The sequence below is a fragment of the Haliotis cracherodii genome, unplaced genomic scaffold (genome assembly GCF_022045235.1).
Source record: "Haliotis cracherodii isolate W230 unplaced genomic scaffold, xgHalCrac1.p SCAF_4, whole genome shotgun sequence".
Classification (NCBI taxonomy): Eukaryota; Metazoa; Mollusca; class Gastropoda; order Lepetellida; family Haliotidae; genus Haliotis; species Haliotis cracherodii.
The window spans coordinates 55327019-55337120 of record NW_027266297.1 but is presented as its reverse complement, the minus strand read 5'-3'; positions in this window follow the sequence as shown (position 1 = coordinate 55337120).

Sequence of the window (10102 nt, the reverse complement as noted above, 5' to 3'; positions counted from 1 at the left end):
AGCCAAAGGGTATAATGACAGAAGGACTGACCACCCAATGCAATGTAATGCTTCTTAAGACAAGGAAACCTTTGCTGGGGACAAGTATCATTCTAGGATGGTTATGTACTCAATTCTAAATTACCTTTACCTGTATATCTCTTACCTATTATGGATATTCTGAAAAACTTTACGATTGATTTTCTAAATAAGGTCAAACGGAGAATGATTTCAATATTATTGAGTGAGTGAGTGAGTTGGGTTTAACACCGCTTTAACATTATTCCAGCTATAACACAATGTGTCAGCTTAATGTCGGAGGACATCCCGCAGTGATGCAGGTCTCGGACGTTTACCACTTCAGTGAAACCCACGAGCACGGGTATGGTGCTGACAAATATGGACACATAATCGGGGTGAACCGGGATTCGAACCCACAATCATAGGTTTCTGGCGTGACAAGGCGCCTTAGACGACTGTGCCCCCCGATTTCATTATTAACTTACTTACTTACTTACGTTTGGAGATTTAACGTGCTCTTTCCGACTGGAGCGTATTTCGCACACGGGCCCGGTCGGGCCATTTAGCGTGGTTTTGAAGGGAAAATAAAGGTGTTGCAACCAGAGGGGGGTTTTAGTGGTTGCTTATATAAGTTTTGGAGATTTTGAAATTTGGAATGCATGCCTAGGGGTGTGGTAGTGTACTAAGGGAGTGTGTTGGTGTGTGTTTGTTTGTTTATGTGGTGTGGTTGAGTGTTTTTAGATGCGGATCATTAGATTGGTTTTAGTTAAGTATACGCCTAGTGCTTTAAATTTTTCTATATTGTTATGTGGATTTAGGATTGATTCTAGGGTTATGGCTTTATCTAGTTTTAGATTTGTTTGGAGTGTTGCTCGGTGGGTTTGGTAGTGCGTGCAGTGTAAGAGTGCATGTTCTATTGTTTCCAGGTGTGGGCAGTGTGGGCATTTTCCGGTTGCGTGTTTTTTTATTTTTAGGAGTTGACTGTTTAGTTTAGTGTGACCTGTTTGGAGTTTGGTGATTATTCTATCAATTTTCTTGGATGGATGGAGGATTTTAGGTTTGGTTAGAGGTTTTTTGAGGATTTTGATTATCTGTGTGTTTGTTTTTAGGTATGTCTTATGCCATTTTTGGGTGATTTTACGTTTGTTAATGCTTTTGATCTCTGCTTTAGATATTGGTAGATTAAGGCTTATTTCAGGAATTTTGGGGGATTTTTTGGCGGCTTGATCGGCGTTTTCGTTTCCATATATTCCTACGTGGGCTGGGATCCAGATAAATGCTATTTGTTTGCCTGCCTCTGTTAAGTTATTTGCGCTTTTGAGTATTTGGTTAATGAGTTTAGGGCGGTTTTTGGTGTTTTTATTTTGGAGGGCCTGTAGTCCACTTAGTGAGTCTGTGAGTATTAGGATTTTTTTATGTTTTTTAGCATGTTGGTTATGGAGGGCTGATGCTATGCCCATTAACTCTGCAGTGAAGATGGATTGGTTGTTTGGGAGTCGATAAGATTGAGTGTTCCTATTTGGTTGTGCTATGTGGACTCCGAAACCAGTGCGATTTGTGATCGGATCGGAAGATCCGTCTGTGTAGATGTGGCACCAATTTGGCCAGTTTTCGTGTATGTAAGCTAGTGTGGTGGATTTAGCTATGTTTGGTTCGGTTTGTTTGTTTATTGAGTTTGCCAGAGATGTGTCTATTTTGGGGATTTTTAGTTTTGGGGTAAATATATTTGATGGTTTGCAGTTTTGTTGGAGGTTATCTATTTGGTTTTCGTTTAGGTAGTTGAAAATTCGTTGAGATATTGGAGTAAGTAAAGGGTGCTTCCTAGTTAGAGCCTGGTTACGAGGGCGGATATTTTCGTTTATGAGGTTTTGGATGAGAGGGTTTGATTGGGACGAGGCCCAGAAATTAAGGGTTAAGTGTTGCCTACGTAGGTTTAGTGGCATTTCTCCTGTTAAGGCCTGAAGTGAAGTGAGAGAGGTGCCATGTTGGGAACGTGTGACTATTTTAAGAGCTTGGTATTGGATTGAGTCTAGTTTTTTGGTTAGGTTATTGCTAAGCGTATCATAGATCGCACATCTGTAATCTAATTTTGACCTAATTAGTGATGTGTAGAGAGAGAGTAGAGTATCTTTGGAGGCCCCCCAGTTGGAGCCGGTGAGGCATCTTAGTGCGTTTAGATCTTTGCTGCATTTAGTTGTTAAGTTTTTAACGTGGGCCTCCCATGTTAGGTGTTGATCGAAGATTAGCCCTAGGAATTTGGTTTGTTTTTGGAATTTAATTGGTTTATTGTTTAATTTAAGATTTGGGGTGGTGTGTTTCATTTTTCGGTGTTTGAAGACTATTCCTGTAGTTTTTTCGGAGTTTAGGGAGAAGCCCCATTTGTCTGCCCATTGCTGTATTTTATTTAGGGATTTTTGGAGTAGATTTTGGGAAGTTGACATACTTTTTGTGCGGATCCAGAGGGCTCCGTCATCTGCGAATTTGGATGTTTTAATTTTAGGGGATAGGCCCTCGAAGAGGTCATTGATCATTATGTTAAAGAGTGTTGGGCTAAGAATGCTGCCCTGGGGAGTGCCGTTTTCTAAGGGACATTGGTCCGATAGAACCTGGTCTATACCCACTGTGATTTTTCGGTTATTTAGGAAGTCCTGGATGTAGTTAACGATTTGTCCTTTTAGTCCTATTTTTTAAAGTTTTTGAATTAGCCCGTTGTGCCAAACCATGTCGAATGCTTTTGAGAAGTCCAAGAAGATGCCTGTAGTATATTGTTTGTTGAGTTGTCCTGTTTTGATCTCTTGTTCTAACCGGGCGAGATTGTCTAGAGTTGAGCGGCCAGGAGTGAACCCGCTTTGGTCTGTATTTATGGTGTTGTTTAGAGTTAGGTAGTGTTGTAATCTATTTTTGGTCATAGATTCCATTACTTTACATAAGTTTGAGGTCAGAGATATTGGCCTGTAAGAGTTAGCTTGGTTTGTAGGTTTGTCGGGTTTAGGGATAGGGATAACTAGAGCCTGTTTCCAAGAGGTTGGTACCTGGCCGTTTAGGTAGATTAGATTATAGAGTTTGAGTAGTGACTGGATTAGCTTGGGAGGGAGTTTTTTTATTATTTGGTAGGATGTTAGGTCTAGTCCTAGGGCTGTTCCCTTTTTCCTGTTTTGGAGTACATAGTTTAGTTCTTCTATTGTGAAGGGTTGGTTTATTTCTAGGTTATCGTTTAATTCTTTGGTAGGTTTGGATTCTGTTTTGAGTTTTGTTTGGAATTTATCACTGAAGTTTTTGTTACTGCTGATGGTCGAAAAGTGTTTAGCTAGGTTATTTGCTTTTTCGCTGGGTTGGTTGAGTTATTTATATTAGGAGTTTTTTTGTGTCTTTTTAGGCCTCTAATGGCATGAATTTTGCGCCAGACTGTCCTGGCATCTGTGCGGTTATTTAATCCCTCGCAAATTTTTTTCCAGTCCCTGGTTTTGGCTATTTTGACTAGGTTTTGGACCTCATGGTTTAGTTTGTGGGCTATAGGTATGTAGTTATGGTCGCGTTTGGCTTTATTGAAGGCTTTTTTACGTTTTTGTCTGGTTTGTTCTATTTCCTCGTTCCACCAGGGTACTGAGGGTTTGCCTGATTTGTTTGCTTTTCTAAAGGGTATTGAATTTTAGCTGAGGTGATTATGTATTCTGTTAGGTTTTTGCAGAAGGTTTCTGGGTCATTATGTTCTATCTCGTTTAGATTGGCTTGTTTGCAGATATTTTGGAATTTATCCCAGTTAGCCTGGTTATAGTTAAATTTGGGTTCTGAGTTTTCGGGTTTGTCGGGGACGTTGGTATTTCCTATGGTTATGTTTATTGGGAAGTGGTCACTTCCTAGTGGGGCGTCGTGAACTTCCCATTGAGTGCTTTGGGCTAAGTCTGAGGTGCATATACTTAGGTCGATAGCCGACATGTCTCTATTGCTTTTATCATATCTGGTTGGTTGGTTATTGTTAAGTAATACGAAATCGTTGGCCTCTATCCATTCAGAGATTATTTTACCGTGATTATCTATTTTTTCCCCCGTGCCCCAGGAGGGGTGGTGGGCATTAAAGTCTCCTAGGAAAATTGTTGACTTTTTGCCTATTTGTTGAAGTATGTTTAGATCCTCTGCTTGGATGTTTTGTTGATGCCAGTGGTAGATATTTATGATGTTTATTTTTGTTGTTGTTTAGGGTGATTTGAATACCGTTGGTTTCTAGGTTTGGGGTGTTTATTTTGATCTCTTCATAGTTTAAGTCTTCTCTAATTAGTATGGCTAAGCCTCCTGATGCTCTAGTTGTTTTGGTTTTAGGACGATCTGTTCTGACTATGTTATAGTTGGCTAAGTTAAATTTTGATTTATTTGCGAATTTAGTTTCTTGGATGCATGCTACATGCGGTCCTTTGTTTAGTTTAAATTTTGCTTTTAGTTCGTGGCTGTGCGAGTTAAGCCCGCCAGCATTCCACTGAAAAATATTTAGTCCTGCCATTATTTGGGTTTTTAGTGTTTGGAGATTGGTTGTTTTATGGGATTATTTTATATATCTGAGATAATTAGTTGGTAACCTGTATTGAAGTCTTTATAATTTTGGGTGGTGAGTTTGAGTTTGAATGCTACTTTATGCAGGGCTTTAGTGCTAGCATCTGGATTTATTTGTTTTAGCATGTAAGCTAGAAGGAGAGTAACACTATTTAGCGTGTTTTTGGGGAGAGTTTGGGGTTTACGTTGTAGTTTTTTGGTTCTTTTAGGTGCTGAGCGTTTACTTCCAAAATACGTCCTTATACACTTCCGCTGGTGGTAATATCTTTGATTCGTGAGAAGTCAATTAACCAAGTGACACTGAGTTACGTTTGCGACGAGCTTGTTTATTGTACATGTAATCCCCTTCGATAAATATGGCGTCTGTGGAGGTCAGAGGTCAAAGTTGAACTTCATTACGTATTACGAGAACATTACGAGGCACTGTTTTATATCTAGGGATTAAGATTACCTTGTGTATTTTCTCGTAAACTAAGCCGGAAACAGCAATCAGCTGTACACACGTTTTCTTGGAATCGACCGGTGATTAGGTAAAGACACACCCAATGATATAACTTTATAGGATTTTAAATGCAAGGATCGACAACAATTGTATCTGAAACTATTTTTTTTTTATCAGGAATAATATATTCCATTATTTTCTTAATTATATGCAGCCTTTACTAAACATATTTAAAATAATAATAACCCTAAGCGAAGCAGTTGATCGCTATTCTCGGGTATTATTTTTTACATGGAACCAGTCTGACCAATCACCGCCAAGGCTCACGCGCACGTGATCGCGTGATCGTGAGAATTTCATGTTGACATAGAATCGTCAAACAAAAACAAATATGACTTTTAACGAGTCAAAGTATGTCATTTATGATATATGTATCCATTCTCTGTCAACTAAAGTTCGTTTCAAGGCGTCAATAGGGGTATTCTGACCGTGGTTGCTGTTAACAACGGTGAGTTGTGCGATCTTCCGATCGCTTCACACACGATTTCGCCGAAATTAATAAAAACAATATGTATAAGGAATTTTGTCATGAGTTGCATAATTGAAGGGAAGTAACTCTTCCAGTAAGAAGCTGGTTTCAGTTATACGGAAATTCGTTTATACGGACGAATTGTGAAATGACGCAAGTGTCCGTATAAACGAGGCACGACTGTAGTCACATTTATCATATATGTGGAACTACATGAAGGTATATACATCCTGATATTGTCTTTGAAGCACTAGTATAGAATAATTTCCTAAACTGAATAAGCCTTTGTCATTTTAATAATGTGTCCTGTCTAAATTTCCCATTTTGAAATAGTTTAAGTATGGGAGAATGTGTCTTGGTGTGATTTAGTATGGTATTGTGTACCGAAAATCTGCAAAGTACTCCGCCATGAAATTATTGCGCTTGGCTAACAATTGCCTTAACTGCATCTGGAAGGTTTTGTGACAACCTGTTGATGATATTACCAACGATCAAAGCTAGTGGTTTCTTTTAACTTTATCCACATCATAACTTGAAAGGTATTATTATGGATTGATAAAGCATATCCATTCTGCAAACAATTGCTGACATTTTCTGATAATGATGAAAGTTGGAAACTTACCGTTGAATGATAATCACCTCTACGGAATAGCCTCCTTGTATGATAAACACATGCGCCGATGATTGCTTAGCGGTGTCTACTGCGCATGCGCATGTTTCTTTCGTTACGAGGAAATCTGTTGATTGTAACCGTGACAAGGAAGTAATTTGTCTCCACTGACATAAAGTGGTTATGGAAACGTTAGCACTTATCCAGATGCTTTGAATTAAATCAAAATTACTCTTTGATTTATTCAAAGCATCTGGATAAGTGTTAACGTTTGACAATAAAACGCATAACTTTCAATATAAGCTAGTGATAATGTTTCACACAGAATTATTACTTCAAATTCATTTATACACAAACTGGGCAGCCGTTATGGTGGTTCGTGTACTTTCTGAGAAAAAGAACCTGAAACGTTAGAACACATTTTCTCCACTTGCAATAAAGTAAAGAAATTAATACAGCAATTTGTGAAATAGTACCAATCCATCCCAAAGTGAGTTATCACTTTAGTTTGCAGATCGTACATCGATTACTCACGTATATAGGCCACTATTGATTTGTCTTGTTTGCATACGGCACACCCTTATTCTAGAGCGGCAATAAATCAACCACAATTCTCTGATTACAGCTAACCTAGGGTATTACCACCCGAGGTACGATGTGTCACTTATCACCACACTCGTAAGAGGACACTATTGATTTATCTTGCTTGCATGGGGGACAACGCTACAATGTCCTTCAAAGGACGGGTGTGAGGGTTACTGAGGTGCCTTGGATTTGTAAAGACTGAACACAATAAAACACAGGTCAAGATACAATGTTTCACTCACAATCTGCAAATCAGGAATATAACATGTTGTTTATATGTCTTTGAAGATTGTGTTGTATGTGCAGGCGAATGGGGTGATCACTGTAATTCGCGTTTCTCCGAAACATTCAGTGATGCACAGTAGCCCTGATCGAAACTATGCCATGTCTTTGCTATTACGTTCACAGCAATCCATACCCAACACGGTAAAAACCTCTTGTCACGCAGCTCGATACTTATACAATACATCTTTCTCTATTTTTCATTTGCAGAGCTAAGCGATCTCTGTCTGTGGCAAAAGTATGTCAACTGCAAGATAGTTTTTCAACAATAAATATTTATTTCAGAATCCCTGATTAGATTCCAGGGATTAGATTAACATGTTATCCCAGAAAAAAAGTTATCATACTTAAAATATAAATTTATGAATAACACGATGGTCCATAGAACAATGTTTTTAATCAGGCCCAGGGCTGGGGCAATAAGGACTTGCCAAATCATTCAAGACTTGAGCTGGATTCCTTTCTCAATATATTCTTATGTGTCTAAGAGACTACCCAGGAATGTTCAATCCTCTTTCTGGATAAAAAACAACCATATGAACAGATATTCTAACTTTTTTCCCACTTTCACCCACACATCCACACAACACTTTCATTCATTCAGTACTGCTTGAGAATATATAACAAAACTGAAGTAAATAATATGACATACAATTCCAGGTATTTAAGTGACACAACTTGTATCTTCAAACAACGAATGATATGATGCCCTGTTTTTATAACATCTGTTTGGATATTCTTGTTCAAATTCAATTTACACTTATAAATTAAAAATATGACAAAAAACAAACTGAAATACATGAGCAATAATGATATTTTCTCTTATTCCAAATATTAGAAGCTGAGCACATGGACATGACCATATGTGAGCAGTTGTCTGTTACCTAAGACGTAAGACCAATCGAAAAGTCTCAACAACATGGCATTCCCAGAAAACATGTAAAATTGTTTCTTCTCTAGCAATACAGAAACTGTGCTGATCATGATCTGACATCTTCATCTGAAAGAAAAACAAATGTGTTGGTATTAATCGGTGCAGTGGAACTACCTTATTTTGGAGTCTCAAGTAACTTGAAGTACTTGAAAGGTGTTATTTGTCCATCTAAGTTGTGATTTCACTTTGGGTCAACCATAATAGAGGGCCTGATGAAACAAAGTTTATCCGCCTGCGAAGATTGCAAAGATAATTCAAGGCTATGGTGATCAGTGCACACTAACTTCACAAACTATTACTATCATAAGTGATTACATTTCAATAATATTTTGAAACTTATATATTTTGATTTTGAGAATATTTCACAGGTCTCCAACCAGCCCCAGTAATTTTAGTAACAGAAGAGTCTTAAGTGCTGGTGCTGAGGCCCCTCCTGATCCCTGGGACCATGCACAACCCCGTCTAGACTGAAAAATTACATTCACTCTCTCTCTCCCATTTCAGCAAAAATGGACGGCTTCCTAGGCGCGTCGAAATAATCGGTGACCAGGTGAGCTTCATAGTAAGCCAGTAATTTCAGAATTTGTCAAGGGTGTAAGATAGGAGGTGCATTGTCAAAGCTGAATCAGCCATTCCAGTTGTTGTTTGAAATCCAGTTGATTTTATGACGCTTCTATCTAAAATGGTGGCCAGCATCAAGTTGAGTTTCCGAAAAAAACATTTTTGCCTTATTGTTTATGGCACTGAAGTTGACTTCCGTTTGTGATGCTTTGAAACGTTGCAAAACAATATTGGATTTATATGGTTTTTTAAATTTCTTGTGTTTCCATGGAAACAATTTTTGGAAATTCTTAAGAGACTTTCTATTAAGCATAATACCATTGATTGTTCATTATAGGTACATCTACTTGCAGAATACAGTCAACCATACAAACTGATGTTTCAAGGTCAATAGTCTTATCTGCCGTAAAGAGTCAATATTGCATCAACTTTAATGCTGCTTCATTGATGCATTAATCAGAATCTATACAAGTATTTTTATGCTATTGTTTTTTTAGATTTGCAAACACATTGATAATGACAACTAATGTATCAAAAAGAAGGGGTTGGGGAGACATCTGTTGTTATGAGTAAGAACATATACTAGTTATTAATACTTTCATAACTATTTCTATATACATGTATAAGATCTTGGATTTAGTCCTTGCTATGAGCATATATTATGTACCAAAATCACGTCAAATGAGTTTTGTTTTAATATATTATTTTTAGGGCAAGCAAATGCTATTCAAAGTATTCTTCAAATAACGATATTCCTTTTGGTCTTTAAGACTCCCTTCCTCTGTTCATCTTAGAAAACAATTGGGCACCGGGGGAGGAGGGTGACATGTAATCCACTGATGACTTGAATATTCTGATGCTTTATGTTGATATTTGTAACCATATTGTGATTTTTTTTTATGGAATACATGGAAAGTTAATCTGTTTTATTTAAAAAGAGTGGAAAAAATTGTAGGGCATGAGAAATATATGAGAAGAGCAATGTTACACAATATTTCATATGACATTCATTGTTGCAGATGAAGACATATGGATGAAATTTGACACTTGATATTATATATTTAGTGCTTCCATACTAAGCAATATTCAGAAATATTTGAAGATCAATACTGACAGAGGGATAGTGAGGTAGGCCAGTGGTTAATTCATTCGCCCATCACCCCAACGGCTCGGGCTCAATTCCCCACACAGGCACAATATATGTGCCAATGTCTGGTGTCCAATGCCATGGTATTGTTGGAATATTGCTAAAACCACTCACTCGACCAACCACCATCTCAACCACATTCTAAACCACTCGACCATCCACTCAACATCTTACTCAGCCAACCACCCACTCAACCAACCACCAACATAACCAACCTACACTCAACCACCCACGCAACAAACTAACCACTCAACCAACAAACCACTCAAATACTCAACCAACCCCTCAACATTTTTCATCCAATCTTTGTACGTCTATTAATCAAGGGCTGAAGTTGTGCTTTTTGCCATTTAGAATTGTTTTTAAAATTATGTTTTCCATGTTTTCATTTAAGTTTGAATTTGACACCTGTTCATAGTGGTGTGATTGTCCGGACAATATCTCTAACACTACAGGTACTCTTTCCT